At 32.8% G+C, this 17,370-nt stretch overlaps 1 long non-coding RNA gene across 1 annotated transcript; it reads right to left on the minus strand.

Annotated features, from left to right (window-relative positions):
• Positions 1-13,601: 13,601 nt before the first annotated feature.
• LOC111703528 (uncharacterized) lies at positions 13,602-14,546 on the minus strand. The gene is made up of 2 exons (XR_002765623.1): positions 14,454-14,546; positions 13,602-13,661 (listed from the first exon to the last, which is right to left on the minus strand). It is a non-coding gene; the product is annotated as an uncharacterized LOC111703528 (long non-coding RNA).
• Between the last annotated feature and the right edge of the window lie 2,824 nt (positions 14,547-17,370).

The following is a 17,370-nucleotide window of genomic DNA, read 5'->3' on the forward strand; positions in this document are numbered from 1 at the left end:
AATAATAATACTGTAGTATTCCCATGAGAGGGCTAACTATGACAACTCCCATGGCGCGTTCAGACTTTTTACAGTACCCGGCCTAATCCTAGGCCTATTTGACCGACCCCACTGGCTTAGTCCACCGTGGACAAGCACACTCTGAAGTTTGAAAACACAGGTGGTTAAAAATTTTTACTTGCGTGCAATTGTGAACCCTTGAATTTACTTCCGAGCAATATCATGATAATTAAAGTTTATAATAGCTGCAAATATATAAACATAAAATTCAAACCATATTTCCAGCATGGGCTTTCGGACCGAATACCAAATACCGAAATTAATATTCAGAAACTCTATGCATATTGCTTAAAAAAATAGATTTTAGTCTCGGACAGTATTTAAAAAAATCAATATCAAATCACACTGTTTATTTGATATTATGGGGTGATTGACTCGGACGTAGGTTTGGAAGAAAAAAATATGTTAAGTGTTATGTATCTACAGATAATATATGTTTAGTGTTATGTATCTACAGAGATAAAAATATGTTTAGTGTTATGNCGGGGGGGTTAAACATTGGGCTAAAAAACTAAATAAATTTTAAAATTGACACACCCTGCTTCATTCAGCACTAAAGTTTCTCATGATTTACTATTTTTACTAAAATATGGGGCCCCGTGAGATCGTATTGTCCCGCATTCCGTGACCTTATTAGGGGCCTAGATATGCCCTTATTAGGGCCTAGTCGAGTGGCCTCACCAAGCTCTGTCATATTTCTGGAAAGCAACAAGGTGATATTCATGGGGGGGGGGGGTCACCAGATAAGGTGTTTTTAAATCTTCTTTTAAGTCTTCTTTTCATGTTACTTTATTTTTGAAAAAGACCATCAATAACTCACCTTTTACAGAAAAGTCATTTTTTTATTCTTGATCGAAATAAACCCTAATTTATTTATTTTTATTATAATCCACAAGCATTTTTCCAGAAAAGCCCCGGGCGCAAAAAAATGTTATCTTAAAAAGAAAAAAAAAGTCTTCATTAAAAAAGGTGAGGAGGATATGCAACGAAAACACAACATTATTTGTATGTGCTATCTGAACTAAAAAATAAATGTTTTCTTAATCTATTTTTAATTCAGTTGTGCTCTGGGTGCAAAATAGTAAAGACGTCTGCCAGGTTGCGTGAGCCGGAAAACAGCTGCAAGGGAGTAAAAGATGCAATAAGAAAATAACAATTTGAGGCACCCAGACACCACAGGCCTGCATTCTGCATAACAGGGCAAAAACAGGGGGTATAGGAGAATTATGAATAGGATACATAGAACTAACTCCAACGATATGCGTCCTGTCTTTATCGGAATCTTTTAAATTCTATTTTGATTAAAAATCCGTTAAAAATATCATAATATGTGACTATGTCATATATACTTAATATTAAAAATACGTAGCAAAACACAAAAGTATAACAGATCTACATTTAACAGGTGAAAAAGGGTTCTAGGTTATGACTTTTTACAAGGACCTCTATATCACCAACTACTTCTAAAAACTAAAGCTAAAACAAGTGCTATATTGTTTTTAAATGTACATGTCTAGTGCTACAAAAAGTATGAGTTTGGATCTATGTATATCAAGTGTTTCATACACTTTTTGTAACACAATGAAAATGTCAACTTTCCAAAGGCAAATTTTCAAACTTTCCAAATGAGAAATGTTCATGATTGTTTTTCGCGAACACTCCCTTTAAGTGACAGATTCCTAAATTTTCCTAGTCGCAGCACAAGGCCCAGAACAAGTCCAGAGCTGGAAACTTTTGTATTGTGGATATTGAAATCTTCTCTTTTTGTTAATCTGCAGATTAATTTGTTCTTTATTTTGACATCCAAGAACGTGTGTAAAATTCAACCAATCAGAGTGTAGTTTGCAGAAACCAACCAGCAAATCAGAAGCCGGGACATTTTGAACACAACCAATAAGAAAACGCTTATTGGTCGGAACAAAGCAGGGATATCTAAAAGAGGATTAAGCATAAAATCAAGTTTAAGCGAACAGGATCCAACACAATTAAACAGGCTCAGATCCCAATTATACATCCCACCCCGGAATAAACAGAATTAGAGCCTTCGGTTTCTTCTATTTGAAATCATACCCGTTTAGGTTTATCATTAAAAATCCTCCACTTACGGAATTGACTGTTTAAAAGTATATGCCGGTAAAAAAGTATTTAGGAAAAAAAGCTAAGCAATTATTTTTGATAGGACAAATTGTGATCAAAAGTGACAGCTTTTTGAAAACTTGACAGAACCGTCAAATCCACGTGATCCCAAATAAAAGAACTGGGAAAAATTCATGTACAAGTCTAAATATATTTGTCAATTCTTCTAAGGTTAAATAAAAGCGCACAGTAAATTTTTGCGCGGCGAAGATTTAAAATGTCTTTTATTTTACTTTCACAAAAACTTTGGTCTGAGAAGGCGTGATTGCAAATGCCTAAAAAGGGTTCAGTTTATAACTTTAAATAACAAAGAATAAAAGACCCATGTGTGACCACGGATACATATTAAAATATCAAGATTTTATATGATTTCAGTTTACAGGGCTTCTATAAAATAGAGGATAAGATTTAAATAAAACATTGTCCTGAAAACAGTGGTGTATATCTTTCAGAATCCCTCGGGTGGGGGGTGGGGATTTTTTGATACCTTTTACTCAAAAATTAATTAATTTATCTATTTTCCCAAATTCCAAGGGGCCCTTTTTCCGGCGCAAACATGCCTATCTTCTTGAGGGGAAAACTAATTTTTAAAAGCGGGGAATGGGGGGGGGGTTAAGAAAATTTACACCCTTGCCCAAAAAACCTAAACTGCGTACTTCATAAACATGAAAGTGCATAATTCAACTATTAAAGTCTACTCATGTTCTTTGCAACACAATCATAAGTGATATACAGGGGACTTTATTTTTCATAATAATTTTTAATAACCCCCCCTCTCTGTTGAAAAGAAAAGATTTTTAGAGGAAAAATCGGACCAGATCATGACAATTTTTTATTTTAGCATTTAAAATTATTTATCACCAAACAGGGAAGGGGGAAATAATTCGTGAAAATATATACCCCTTGTGTGATATATAAGGTCCGGTTTGATGAAGAACAAAGTCTGCGCAGATAGGGTGAAAGAGGCCTGAGCTAGAGAGGCCTAAAAAGGTAATTTATTGCATTTAGGGCAGGATCAAGATTACAGAATAAGAATAGACTAGATACTTCACAGTAATGTTTCCTAGACCTCATCACTAGTATATTGGTACAAGGAACTACACTATGTGAACGCCCAACTCAAATGTACGCAAATTATGATCTGTACTGTCTGGCGGGAGCAATCTTTAACAAACCACAACCGACGTTAGAGTAGGATCAAAGGGTTGAGAAACACAAGCCATGTTCTCAAAGTTGTGTTGTGACAGAAAATATCGTAGAAATCATCAAGAGGTTATAATGCAAGGAAAGTTAACTGCAGTTGCGTATACTCTGCGTACATATTGAAACCGGTTCTCTCTGGGCAGAATTTGTAAACAAGAACAGATGCATCAGTGTTCGTTTAGAATCCGAGGAGGTTAAAAGCATTAAATTTTGATAATTTTTATAATTCACATAATAGTTTCCTTTGACCAGAATATTTTATTTATTTTTTATGTGAAAGATGGGTCCCATGTTAGGCTTCGACATCCGTCTTGTGTTTACATTACCGCATAGAGACAGTACACTGCAGTACAAAAGATGCGTACACCTCTGAAATAACTTTCCTTGCATTATAACCTTGAATATTATTATGATTTTTTACTTTGATCAGATCTAGGACAGAAAAAACTTTTGTGTAATTGTACACTCTATTTTCACTCTCTTTTCTGAAGTCTAATGCAAGCACTTTATGTTGTCTTGTCCTGACAACAGTGTTGAAATAAATACCAACTGCGCAGTCCAGCCTTTAAAGTGTTATGTCCGATTCACAATGGAACCCGTTAAAGTTTTATCTGATCAAGTATAAATTGGACATCCATGTTTTTAACTTAAAAAAACTTGTTTTTTTGAATCGTGGTTTCTCTACAAAAGGGACTTGGGCATTTCAGCTGCAACAAAACAAATTATTAGAATTATATTATTAGGAACGAGAGATGAATTTTTGGTCACGTTTCAATAAAGGAGTTGAGTCTTTGCCACAATCTTATGATTTCTTATCCATTTATATTTGTGAAACTTTGATATTTCAAACTTATAGACTAGATAATATAATAAAATTCAAAGGTCTACGCAAAGAGAATAGAATATATATTAGAGGGGAATTTACTAGAAAAAAGTGCAAAACGGCCATTTTGTTGTACTGTTTCCATACTGCAGGTGTACTTCACATATTTATGCAATATAACCTTTTGGGCCCTGGAATATCATTTTATAGAAAGTCTAAAATTAATGTTAAAAGAAAACCAAATTATGAAATAGGCTGGTTTCATAATTGACCAATGATCATTTCACACAGGCTCTATGCCTTTCACTAGGGGAGAGAAAGGAAAGGGGAGAGGAAAAAGACTGAAATATAACAAATTATCCAATTTACCTGTTGAGCCTAGAGGCAAAACAAATTAGACCAAAATATTTATGAATATCTGAAATCTGAAATCTCCAACTCTGTGTACTTTAACAACTTGATACAGTTGGTGTCGTATATATCAATGAAATTAAGACAATTTTCTATTTCTACAAATCTTTCAAACAGCAGTGACATAAAAACATGTAAACAAGGAGAAATTTTCAATTAACAGCTTCTCTTTCTTTACTTATAAATTTGCTTTTATCAAATGCTTGTAAATGACCAAAGTATTTTAAAATAAAAAGTTTTCTTCATTGTATTGATATAATCGCTCACCACTGTATTCAACTTTGTCGTAAGATGGATTCCAGAAAACAATAATATATAAGTACTAATAATAAGTACTATCAAGCTATATTTTACAATCATTGCCTCTGACATTTAAGTTGTATTGCAAAGGAATTGAGTCTTTGTCACAAACTCTAATGTTCTAATCCCTATATCTTTGCTTAACCCAATTTCGTCGACCTTAGATATTTCAAACTGTGAATTTTTTGGATCAGAAAAACTAAGATTGAAATATTAAAAGTTTACACCATCAGGTTGAACAGATATAGAGATGAGAAACTTTGTGTTTGTGGCAACAACTCAATTCCTTTGGTGTGAATGATGATTCAAACTCGACCAACAATAACTCTAGCTATATTGTCTAGAAACCCTTTAAATGCTAGATTTGGCTGGATTTGGCGCTCTGTTTCTTTAAATATTATATATTTGCTTGTATTATAAAGTGTTATGTATATTTTGTAGTGTTGGCCTAAAGGCCAGACAGGCTTACGATAGGCCTAGAAAAGGTCTGAGATTGAGGGGGAGGAGTAGGTGAGGGGAGTAGGGAGGGGAGTAGGGAGGGGAGTGAGAGAGTGGGTGGGGAGTTAAGGGGAGTGCCGTGTAGCCATATATCTAAATCCTATCAATCATCCAACCCATCCAGAGTATATATATATTCTAAATCTTATACAACCCTACACCTTCTCATATACCTTCTTCTATACCTGCTCCTACTCATACTACTCCTCCTCCTATTCCTCCTACTCCTCCTACTCGTACTACTCCTACTCCTCCTCCTACTCCTACTCCTACTCCTACTCCTACTCCTACTCCTACTACTACTTCTACTCCTCCTACTACTCCTACTCCTACTCCTCTTACTCCTACTCTTTCTCTTACTACTAAGAAATGTAATCGTATAAACAATATAGATATACAATATACATTTATTATGTTCATTCAAAAGATAATTGAGATTCGAAAAAATCATAATCAGGCTTAACAGTAAAGGATTTAATTAATAAAATCTATTTAACGTATTTAGCCCAGAACTAATTGCCAAACAACAACGATTTGTCTAAAAATGACAAATCGCTCACAATTTATTGAGAATTAGCATGATATATTGCTAAATTTTATGAGAAATTATCCCGAAAGATGCGACAAAAAAAATATTATTAGTAGTTCTTAAAATGTAGGTACATCTGGTACAACGATACAAAAGATAAGAACTGAGCACTCATTTTCTGATCCTTTTATGTTTGAAACTTTTTGTCATAGACATATAACTCCGAATTTCATGAATTTGAGACGCGTCTCAAATCCGCAAAAAACGGTTTTAATTGAGCGCCGGCTTAAATCATGAAAAATTAAATACTATTTTCAGTGGAACAAACGATATTTGAGCCGCGTCTCAAATTTAAGCCGCTGCTCAAATTCTTTAAATTTTACAGAAAATATTTTCTAAAAGGTACCAAATTAATTATAATTAATTTGGTACTTTTTGTTGTTTTTATTAAATGTTTAGGTTTATATTAGACTAGCTTGGGCACTATACTTTGCCTGGAAACGAAATTTTCTTTATTAGAGTCAACCTGGCAAACTAAGAACTTTAAAATTAAGCTAATAACATTCCTGTGGTTCTAAAGAGTTCCCCAAAATTTGAGGCAAATCGGTTAATGTGTCCCTGAGTTTTGATCAGACATACAAACGAACAAACAGAGATTACTACTTTGTATAAATAGATTAGGTTAATTTAAATCATATTAGGACAATGAGAATGAATTTAGATGTAGAGTGTAGACTATAGATTGGTTTTCTGCCAGGATGCCAGAAAGGTTTACGGCCCAGATTTCCAGATAGGTTTACTGCCAGAATTGCCAGATAGGTTTACTGCCAGGATGCAAAATAGGTTTACTGTCAGAATGACAGATAGGTTTACGGCTAGTATTGCCAGATAGGTTTACGGCCAGTATTGCCAGAAAGGTTTACGGCCCAGATTTCCAGATGGGTTGACTGCCAGAATTGCCAGATAGGTTTACTGCCAGGATGCCAGATAGGTTTACTGCCAGGATGCCAGATAGGTTTACTGCCAGGATTGCCAGATAGGTTTACTGCCAGGATTGCCAGATAGGTTTACTGCCAGGATTGCCAGATAGGTTTACTGCCAGGATTTCCAGATAGGTTTTCAAATTGGATTGTATTATCGTAGATAAATGTCCATCATTGAAACTTGAGTTTTTTAAAACTTGTTGGAATTCAGATGACCTTTCATTATAACAGGGTCATATCCGATTCACAATGGTACCTTATAAACGTTTATCTGATTAATGATGTCGAGGATGTCGTCGTTCTTCTAGCTTAAAAACGGTTTAATTTCCTGCGTTATTTCTAAAGTAATAAATCGGCAAACAATTTTTTTGTGAACGTATACAAAATAACCATTTTTAAAAGAGAAATCATAGAAATCTGATTCATTTTAACCGCAGGTGTGAATCGGACAGTCTCTTGTATCTAATGCCTTGATGTGGGGTACCGATAATATCGTCCTTATTTGAGGGTACGGTTGTGAATCGAGATTGGAAGGTCATTTGAGATTAGGTTGTCAGTTTCAGAACATTTACAATTAATAAAAACTAAAATTAAATCAAATCAAATTATATATTTGGCCTTAAGCAGTACATGTAAAATGTATCATTATAAATTACAACAAAACAAAAGATTAAGAAGGCATTTAAAAACTAAAATATAATTTTTGTTTTGGATTGTAAAAATTTCGTTCGAAGACTAGAAAACGTTTATCATCCATAATGTTTTTTTCTTCAGAATATAAAAAGATTTATTCAAAGTTCAAGAGAAAGAGAGGTTTCGTGAATATGACTTAGAATAGGCCCACTGGCATACTCTCATCGCAATTTGCAGTACGTCAGATTGGGAATTTGAGTGAAAAAATAGTTTTCAAATTTAGCTTTCTGTAAATTTTCAAAAATCCGCAATATTTATCTCCTCAGTTTCTCGTTTTCTTAAATCTTAAAAATTAAGAATTTTTTTTAGAAGTAAATCATTGATGCTAGATGAGCATTATGTTGTGGCTCGGAAGTATAAACAAGGAAAGTAAGGCTCGGATGCAGAAATGATGTAGCTTATTTACAATCATCACGGAATATATTTTAAGAACAAATATAACTTGCATTGTCAAAAATTCAAAACTTATATTTACTTTTTTCAAACTATACCGAGCCTGATGTGATTGTTTAAATAAATTTGAAAAAGAAAAAAGGAAAATCATTCTAAAACACTCCCCTGGAGAACTAGGGGAGTATTGGAGAACTAGAGGAACCCTAGAGAATTAGGGAAACCCTGGAGAACCAGGGCAACCGCGGGAGAACCAGGGGAACACTGGAGAACTGCAGGGAAACCCTGGAGAACCAGGGGAGCCGTGGAGAACCAGGGGAACCGTGGAGAACCAGGAAACCCTGCAGAACCAGGGAACCCTGGAGAACTGCAGGAAAACCCTGGAGAACAAGGGGAACCGTGGAGAACCAGGAAACCCTGCAGAACCAGGGGAACCCTGGAGAGCCAGGGAAACCCTGGAGAGCCAGGGAAACCCTGGAGAACCAGGGGCAACCCTGTAGAACACTGGAGAACCAGGGGAAACCCTCGAGAACCCTAGAGAACCAGGGAAACCCTGGAGAACCAGGGGAACCCTCAAGAACCCTGGAGAACCAGAGAAACCCTGGAGAACCCTGGAGAACCCTGGAGAACCCTGGAGAACCCTGGAGAACCCTGGAAACCCTGGAGAACCAAACGAAACCCTCGAGAACCCTAGAGAACCAGGGAAACCCTGGAGAACCAGGGGAAACCCTCAAGAACCCTAGAGAACCAGGGAAACCCTCGAGAACCCTGGAGTACCCTAGATAACCAGGTAAACCCCGGAAAACAAGGTACATGCCAGATTCACATCAAGGCAACAATGAGGAAGATTTCTTTGTTATTGCTAAAAACTAATAATTTTCCAGTTTTTAATTTCTTTTAAATGACTTGCGAATTAATGCATTAGAGATAAAAAGAAGGACGTTGGTAAAAATTGTATCTTTTAAGATTGAAAAACTGCGATATCTTTCTCCTTGCCATAAATGTGAAGTGGGTACCGTTGTGAATGAGGGCTACCCAACAAAGGATTAGACTTCAGATACGGTTGTACAGCATTTATAATTTTCTTATATTCATGATTCCCTGCAACTTCTTTACCAAGTCATTACAGGAATAAATGTTCAAGGCAGAAGATTTAATTCAACTTTAAGATTGTCATATTCAATGAGTTTAGGTCGTTTTACAGCCGACAGTTTAAAGCCTTAATACGGTGCACTGTGAATATATTAAGAATTACGCGCCTTATTTAAGCTCTGAAAGATATTAGGCTTTTTATCAAAACAAGTAACAACATTGGAGCAAGATGACATTGTAGTTTTGTTTGAATAGTACACAAGGCAGTTAGGCAGGGTCAATGCCAGATTTTGGTCAGGACAAATTTCTTACATAACTCCTGGGACAGGGGCACCAACAACATAATGTACCCCCCCCCAGACAAATTCCAGAGTACGCCCCTAACCACCCTGTACCAGGGACACCAATATGGAAAGGGTTAACTATATTTTTAGAATTAAATTGTTCGATTTTTTCGTTTCTTTTAACATTTGTCAAGAACTTGTGGTCAGAACTTTTGAATAAGATAAAGTAAACTTTACATTTGACGTGATTAAGTTCTTAACCCGTGGAAAAAGCAGATTCCAAATTTTTTGCACTTGTTTGGGATCGCTGCACCTTAGAGATCTCCGAAATAATTAACTTAATTGGATTTACCAAAGATGCAAAAAGGATTAACTATCTAACACTTTTTACCTTTGGCTAAAATGGCCGGTTCATAAACAAATCATTCTGTTCGGTTTATTAATTGTAACCATATAATTCGTATATAAATAAGATTGGGATTCCATTTCCCTGGTCAAATATATTTACTCAAATTATCTCTTTTAAGATCAAAGTCTTCACTTTTTAGATTAAAGTATTCACTTTTTAGATCAAAGTATTCACTTTTTAGATTAAAGTATTCACTTTTTAGATCAAAGTATTCACTTTTTAGATTAAAGTATTCACTTTTTGGATTAAAGTATTCACTTTTTATATTAAAGTATTCACTTTTTAGATCAAAGTATTCACATTTTAGATCAAAGTCTTCACTTTTTAGATTAAAGTATTCACTTTTTATATTAAAGTATTCACTTTTTAGATTAAAATGTTCACTTTTTAGATTAAAGTATTCACTTTTTAGATTAAAGTATTCACTTTTTAGATCAAAGTTTTCACTTTTTAGATTAAAGTATTCACTTTTTAGATCAAAGTCTTCACTTTTTAGATGAAAGTATTCACTTTTTATATTAAAGTATTCACTTTTTAGATCAAAGTATTCACTTTTTATATTAAAGTATTCACTTTTTAGATTAAAGTATTCACTTTTTAGATTAAAGTATTCACTTTTTAGATTAAAGTATTCACTTTTTAGATCAAAGTATTCACTTTTTAGATTAAAATATTCACTTTTTAGATTAAAGTATTTACTTTTTAGATTAAAGTATTCACTTTTTAGATTAAAGTATTCACTTTTTAGATCAAAGTATTCACTTTTAAGATCAAAGTTTTCACTTTTTAAAGAAAATTCTAGATTTTTAAAAGTTATGGGAAAAATATTATTTAAAAAAGTTAATCAATAAAAGTTCATAAATTTGCTTTTCATTTTTTTTTATAAAAATATTTAAAATCAAATTCTACAGATTTTGGTGCACAGCTAAAGAATACCGAGACCCGTTTAAACTTTGTTATTGTTTTCAATGAAACCAGTTTCTGGGCTAAACCTATTATGTAAACAATGTAAGCAAAACCTATTATTTCCTTATTTCTATTCACATCGCATGGTTTATGTGTCATGCGTTTATGGGTACCGTTGTGAATCGGACATTGTCATCTTTGAATAAAAGGTTACTTGAAATTACGCTTACATGTCCCTTTAAAATATAAAGTATAAACTACCACCCCTCTCTTTATTTCTACTCTTGTTGGTTTATATTTGAATGCAATCCTTGTAGAAATGTTTTATATTGTTTGCTAACTTTACGCTTTAATGTTCCGATTGTTCAGACCGGGGAAGACAAACCTTGAAATCTCACTTTTTGTCTAGATATAAAACAATTAAGAAGTGTGCACACCGGTCCGGGGGGTTTATTGTACATGTATCATACACTTTGTCCACGCTAAACTAAATTTAGTTTATTCTTTTATTTTTTTTCATTTATAAAATAAAGCTTTTCACTCATATAAATATGTCAGCAATGAACAGCCAACGGCTGGACCGAATTGGCTGAAATTTTTTCGAGGGAGCCCATGGGAGAGCGAGAAGGAACAAAGGATAAAAAAATTTTATTGTTTTGCTTCAAAAATCAATATTTTTTTCCCTCCAAAATTCGTTTTTTTTTTTCTTAAATTTCAAGCAATCCTCAGGTCACCAGATATCAGTGTGTATATATTTAAAAAATGATCATTTTCAATTGTGGTTTCTGTTCTAGAGTAACTTGTGCATTTTTACTTCAGAAAAGCATCCACGTTATAGACCAGTTAATGTTTGATGGGTACCGTTGTGAATTGTTCATTGTCCATCTTTGTAAGGAGGGTTACTTGAAATTCGGATGCGAAAATATTTGAAGATTTTCTGAAATACTCTTTCTGACGAGAAAGAATCAAATGTGCAGCATTTGAAGCCTGAAAGAATTAGTCGTTGCTACTAAATTCTAAGCAGGAATAATATATTTTTTCCAAAATCATTTACAAATATGATGATATATTCATTTATAAAGATATTTTAATACATCGTGAGAACCAGAAAACTTTCCAATGAACTTTTTTTTATTCTTTCTTTTAGTGCAGCAAGGAACAGAGTTTTTGCCGCAATTTTCTAATCCCTATATCTTTGCAACCTGATGGTCTAAACCTTTGATAATTCAAACTTGGATTTATTGATCTGATAGAATTCGTGATTTTAAACATAAAAGGTCTGCGACATCAGGTTGCAAAGATTAAAGATATATTAGGAAATCAGAGTTTGTGGCAAAAACTCAGTTTATGTATACTGTATAGGGCACTTGTTTAGAGATGGTTGAGTATTAATTTACTTAGCGGAATTTCGTACGTTTTCCGGCTTTCACTTAATCATTTTATTTATATAATATATATATAATGATCCTCTTAAAACATGTAAATGTTTAAAATAAGTATTAATAAAAATGTAGATATGTAAGAACGTTAAACATGTTATTATTATTGAGGAATCTTTCATTGTTGGAATATCAATAAAATCCACAGTATAGAAATACTAAAAAATCGATTTAGAGGACAAAAACAGGGTCAAATGGTGAAAATTCACAGAATTCATTTCCATTATTAATATCAATGTAAGTTTCTAAAATATAAGCTGAAAACTTTAGAATGAAATATCCGTAATCACGATCTATTAATTAATCTGGAGATTAATAACAAGAAGAGAACAAGCATTATTTAATCTCGAGATTAAGAAAAAGAATAGATCAAGCATTAATCCCGATATAAACTATTCAAGAGTTCCCAGCTCAGAGCTGGTAACATCAAGATCAATGTTTGATCTCAATCTTTTGTTAATCTGCAGATTTTTTCATTCTTTATTTGATTTGGTATTCGTACCCAGTCTGGGGTTGAAGATAACTATCCTAAAGTTAAATCGTGATTAAAATTAAAAGAAGGTATCCTAAAGTTAAATCGTGATTATAATTAAAAGATAGCTATCCTAAAGTTAAATCGTGATTAAAATTAAAAAAAGCTATCCTAAAGTTAAATCGTGATTATAGTTAAAAGATAGCTATCCTAAAGTTAAATCGTGATTATAATTAAAAGATAGCTATTCTAAAGTTAAATCGTGATTAAAATTTAAAGAAGCTATCCTAAAGTTAAATCGTGATTAAAATTAAAAAAAAGCTATCCTAAAGTTAAATCGTGATTAAAATTTAAAAAAGCTATCCTAAAGTTAAATCGTGATTAAAATTAAGAAATAACTATCCTAAAGTTAAATCGTGATTATAGTTAAAAGATAGCTATTCTAAAGTTAAATCGTGATTATAATCAAAAGATAGCTATCCTAAAGTTAAATCGTGATTAAAATTATTCAAACCAACAGTTGCCAGCTCAGGACAATTTTTTAGATATGATTTACAAATTACAATAATTTCAAATAAAAAGTTAAAAAGAAGACGATAATCATTCAACTGTTTTCTTGTTACACTTGTATATATAGTTTTTCTATAGTTGCCATTGACATTTTTTTGCCAGTTTTTATGTAAATTCTTAGAAAATAAAACTCTAAAAATAATTTGTGCGATAAAAATTTATCAATTTTTGTTTAAAATTCCTTAGATTTTTCATCAGCGGTTGCCATTTTTTTAAAGCAGAAATTAAAAGATGTAAAGATTAACAGTGTAAAAAGATATTTAAATTTTCAAATGTAAAATTTAATTTTTACATATTACAGAAGCACAGGTGATTTCTTAATAATTGTTGTCACCAACAAAAAATCAAAATACACGAATATGTTTTCAAAATTTTGACGAATTTCAATAATTTTATAAAATTGTTTTTTTTTCACACAGTCTGGCGAGAGAATGATCCAGGATAAACTGCAGTTGATCCCTTTCTAAACATTAATAATATGGATTATTAAAGGGAGTTGATCCCTTTCTAAACATTAATAATATGGATTATTAAAGGGAGTTGATCCCTTTCTAAACATTAATAATATGGATTATTAAAGGGAGTTAATCCCTTTCTAAACATTAATAATATGGATTATAAAAGAGACTGTTAATGTAATTTTAAGTGACCTAACATTTGAAGATTAGCAAATCTAATTTAAAACATTAAAACTCAAACCATTGAATGATCAAAAATTAAAGATATAAGCTTTAGGAAATTAAAAGTACTAAACTCTTATAAAGATATCTTCCACACTCTTTAGAATTCACATTTCACATCAGAGTAATTCTCTGTAAATGAGGAATCAGTTGAAATTACGTTGACAAATGAATCTATAAATGATAGAAAGAGAAAATGAAATTATGAATGTAAGAAAGCATAGGGTAGAAGGATGAATAAAAATATATAGGTGAATGAAAGGATGAATAACTGAGAACCCTGTTAATGAATGAAAGGATGAACGAATATAGGAAGGAGGAAGGATGAATACATGAAAGGATATATACCTGGGAACCCTGTTAAAGGATGAATGAATGAATGAATACCCGGGTACCTTATTAAGGAAATGAAGGATGATTTAAAGGATGAATATCTGGGAATCCTGTTAATAAATTAATAAATAAATGAAAGAAAGAATATAGATGAATGAATGAATAAATGAAAGAATAACTATGAATGAAAGGATGAATGAAAGAATGTAGTTGAATGATTGAATGATTGAGTTAATGAATACCTTGGAACCCTGTTAATGAAAGGGTTGAAGGATCGTCTACCCTTGAGATTATCCTCTGATATCTGGATTTCTCTAAAATAAAAAAATATTGAAAATCGATTTATATTATTAAAACATAGATTAAAAACAATACAGACAGAACACTAGATGTCGTCTTTTAAAGATTTAGGTTGTTTTCGTTCACAGTAACCCTGAGGCAAAAGCCCTAATAAGTTGTACGTATGCCGTGTTGAGTTACAAGGCAGAGAGAGAGCATGCGGGTAACTCCTTCATGGGCCTCTGCCTAAGGGTTACTGTGAACGTAAACCCCCTAAATCTTGAAAAGACGACATCCAGTGTTCTATCTGTATTGTTATTAATCATGTTGAAAACTTTAGATTTCAAATTCTAGCTTTAATTTTATTTATTCATATTTCTCAGAAATACAAGGCGTCGTTAATTCATTTTATTTGGTCTGCCATTTTAAATACTTTCAAAATTTACCAAAAGACGCTTTTCTATTTTACTCTTAAACATTCGTGATAATTAGAAATAAGAATACCCTGGACGGTAAAGGTAGGGCGGAGAACTAAGAATTTGAAAAAGAGTCGAATGTTTGCAAGAAAATTCTCCTTTGTTTAAAGAATTTTAACCGGTTCAAATTCATTAAATTCGGCCTCATAGCTATATAAAAGCTCTTCTGCTGCAGTAGTTTTACATACAGAGCGCGTCCCATATCATATTGGATTATCTCTTCAAGTTTTAGCTATGAAATAAACACATAATACTCGAAAAACCTAGCTTTTTTCGCAAGAAAATTTTTGTACCAGCCTTATTCAATTTTTCAAAATGATTCATAGTTCTTTAATTTTCTGATAAGTCCCGAAAATCGTAATTCAGACCCATTGACGATCTAGATGTGGGACACCCTGTATGATGGTTTGATTTGTGAATTCAAGGGGAAGAAAGTGCAACAATTACAGAGTTACCCAAAAAGGATAAGACTATGAAGACGATCTAAAACTTTATAATTATGATGATTCCAAGGTTGGATTAAGTCTACATGATGATTCCAAGGTTGGATTAAGTCTTCTGCCTTCAAGATAGTTGTTTAATGGCTTATTTATTGCTTTGCCAAAAAAGGAAAAAGTTTACAGTTCCAGGAAATGATGTATAGTCGTTTCTGAAGTCTCATTTTTTTGAGTAACCCTGTATAGTAAGAAACTTAATTAACGACACTTACTTAATGTTTTAACTGCTAGCAGAGAAGGACGCAACCTAAAAAAAGAAGGTTTTTTTTACTTCATTGCCCTTTTTTCCATTTGTAAGTACGCTGTGTACTTTTTAAATTTAGTTCTGGAATGAGGATCAGGTTGGAACCACACACAGTTGCATTTTTACTTATTGTGCCATTTACAATGGAAAAATGTACGGTATATATATTAATATCAATACTGAATTAATTTTTCAATTTTACTTGTTTTTAACGCTGATTAAAGCTTATTTATCAACAGTTTTTAGTCGTCTGCTATCTTAGAAATTGATCTTCTCATCTTTCAAATCTGATTTGAATAGAATACAAATAATATCTAATCTTTTCTTTATAGGTAACCCTGCAGTACTATACATATATTGATGTTTAAGCAATGATTTCCAATATTGAGGAGAACACCAACTAATAAAGGAAATCAGGATTCTATCTTATTATGTTAAGATCAGGGCAGGGGGTAATAATTATATATTTAGATTATTTTTGCTTGTTTGTTTGTTTAATGGCCAAATTTTCTTTTTAAAATCCTACCGTTTTGTTCTAAATATCCCCAAATCACAAATGGACAAAGTTACATTGACCTTTTACATTTCATAAAACCTTTATACAGCGGGATCTATAGCGCTGTGCAATAGGAAGACGACATTTAGATAATCCTAAGTGTACTTGATGTTGTTACAGGGTGTCCCAATAAACGTGGGAATTAAATGATAACTTTATTCCAAGCGGCATTACTTCGTAAATATGATTTTGTAGTATCACATCTAAAACCGAAAAACTACTATAGTCTCAGGGTTTTCAAAATGTGGTCTAATTTTCTGTCTTTATGTAATTTGCACTGCGATTTAAAGGTATCACGCTCTCAAGCAAAATTCAATGAGGGTTTAGCCAACTATTTCTCAAAAACTAAAGCTAGCAACAAGTGCTTTATCTATATATAAATTTGGCTTGTCTGTTTGTCTGTCTGTCTGTTTGTATCCAATAAACGTCAAAACGGCTGAACCGATCAAGTCTATCCAATTTATTCAACTGAATACACGAAATGACTGGAAGGATTTCATCGGTACGAACTTTTATCGTTTATATTGCGAAGAGAAAAAGTTTTCCACAATGACGTCAGAATTCACCATTATTTCTTCAGACCGCACTTTAATTCGTCCGGGCGCGGCAATGCTTCTGTGCTTTTAACCGTATTGTTTATGCCATATAAAACGTGTTTTTTTTTCGAATTTAGGAAATGTTATGTTATTCAATACGGATTCATTTTGTTTAAAATGCATTTTGTTTCAAAAATAAAACGATATTTAAGAACGGAAAATATGAGTGACTCAACTTCGTATGTTTCATCCGGACCTCACCTACTTTTCGTCCGGACCTCACCTACTTTTCGTCCGGACCTCACCTACTTTTCGTCCGGACCGCGCACTTTTCTGTTGATTTCTTATTTTACTCCTAAACTGCAACTTGTAGGTTACTTGGGCTGGACGTTCTACATCTACAACTATATAAAAACTTGATAAAATATTCTATACCATTATAAACAACATGACGTGGCTCAAAATTCTAATAAAATAATTAAAACAATGACGGACGAAAAAAGTTGTGGTCGGACGAAATAATGGTGAATTTTGACGTCCTTTAGTGTTTCTCATGTCATATATTATATAT

The sequence above is a fragment of the Eurytemora carolleeae genome, unplaced genomic scaffold, assembly GCF_000591075.1.
Source record: "Eurytemora carolleeae unplaced genomic scaffold, Eaff_2.0 scaffold464, whole genome shotgun sequence".
In the NCBI taxonomy this organism is placed as follows: domain Eukaryota; kingdom Metazoa; phylum Arthropoda; class Copepoda; order Calanoida; family Temoridae; genus Eurytemora; species Eurytemora carolleeae.